Source organism: Anoplopoma fimbria, chromosome 2 (genome assembly GCF_027596085.1).
Source record: "Anoplopoma fimbria isolate UVic2021 breed Golden Eagle Sablefish chromosome 2, Afim_UVic_2022, whole genome shotgun sequence".
NCBI lineage: Eukaryota > Metazoa > Chordata > Actinopteri > Perciformes > Anoplopomatidae > Anoplopoma > Anoplopoma fimbria.
In genome coordinates, this window is record NC_072450.1 from 581,904 (window position 1) to 583,717 (window position 1,814).

General features: G+C 36.5%; 1 non-coding gene across 1 annotated transcript; it reads left to right on the forward strand.

Annotated features, from left to right (window-relative positions):
• The first annotated feature begins 480 nt into the window (after window positions 1-480).
• On the forward strand, window positions 481-552 carry trnaq-cug (transfer RNA glutamine (anticodon CUG)). Its single transcript has one exon. It is a non-coding gene; the product is annotated as a tRNA-Gln (tRNA).
• Window positions 553-1,814: the final 1,262 nt, after the last annotated feature.

The following is a 1,814-nucleotide window of genomic DNA, read 5'->3' on the forward strand; positions in this document are numbered from 1 at the left end:
AATAGTTACTTTCAGCAGGAAAGAGGATTAGAATCTCAGTATTTTCTATAAACGCAAACATTTTCTATGTGAGCTGTTTGTCCAACTTAAAAACTAAAACTTAAAATGAACATAAGGAAACAGGTGATGTGTTGTGTTACAGTGACACCTGGTGGCGGGAAGCGGGACTGCCAGACCTTCATTATTTAATAAATCAATAAATCATTAGATCACTAAACAAACAGCTAATAAACAAACTGATCATCTCAGGAAATAATTATAACTATGATTCATTAAACAATTGAAATAACAACACAATTCACAACGTGCATATATTTTTATATATTGTACATATTTTGTAACAAACAAACACTATTCAGGGTTCAAACAGCGAGAGGAGGTGACGTCATATACAATATGTTTAAATAATAATAAATGTATAATGATAATAAATGTGTTTGGTGTGTTTATATGTCATGTCTGTGACGCTGCGGGACAGATGGTTCCATGGTGTAATGGTTAGCACTCTGGACTCTGAATCCAGCGATCCGAGTTCAAATCTCGGTGGAACCTGAATTTTTATGGTCGAAATTGACAAATACTTTAACTTCACTAGTTTGCAAAATGAAATGTTGATTCTGTTTTTCACAGTTTATTACATGTCCGTTTTGTTTACTATGTTTACTTTACAACTAATTCCAGATCCTTTGATCACTTTGTCTGTTAAGATAAACAGTCAGTTATGTGAAACATGACTTTGTGAAGGAACATTTGGAAATGAGCCTTTTTGAAAAAGAATAAAATAGAATACTGTTGTTAAAATGTAAAGCATGCATTTGATTATTTCATGCACTTATTATTTAATGATATATTCACTTTATGTTGGATTATTTTTCCATCATTTGTTTCAGCCACATTAACAGTGTATTAGTTTGACAGGACACATCTTATTAAGACAGATGTTGACACTATAAACTATAAATGCTAATTAACTCTATGCAGCTCTACAGTTTAGTCCCAAAGTAGTCATATGAAATAAAACATTATAAAGAGCTGTAGGTCTCTGAAGCAGCAGCAGAAAGCAATATAAGATAAATAATAATATATGCAATTGACCTTTGCATGGTCAGATAATGTGTTCGCTGTTCAGCCTCTCTTGTAATGATCTGTTCAGTATTAAAGTGATCTGAGCGGAGCAGCAGGAGGTGAAACGAGTTGATCTGGGAGGAGGAATGAGCTCACAGTGTGCCGTCCTACATTCACACCGAGCCAAGTGGACAAGACGTCTGCAGCCAAACTCTCTCTGCCAAACACACAGAGACAGACGCAGTGACTTCGCCTCTTTGTCACGGCCGAACTGAGTGAACCTCAGAGTCGCTCTGCTGGGTTCATTAAACCATCACATCGCATCAGAGTTCCTATAAATCACTAAGACTCCTGGGTTCACTTCAGTTCATAAGAACATCTCAGGTAAACGCTGCTGTTCTCCGTGTTCCAGAGAGAACATGAGCTGATGATCACTTTCATGTGATTAGTCCTCAACACAAAGGCAGGAAGCAGAGAGAAGCTCAGCTATGATCAGTGATATGATGGTTTATGGATAACTGAAGGAGAGAGCATAAATATACACTACTGTAGAACATTAGTGTACTCTGATGTGTGAAATGATCACTCTACATGTCTTTACTTACAGATTTACTTCAGTAGATGGAGAACTAAACACTGATAAAGAGACAGAGATCCTCTGAGCAACAGCTGAAGAAGAAGAAGAGAAGGAATCAGCTGTCATTGGTCAAAGAAACTGGAAGCTCAGATTTAAATGTGAACAACTTCCT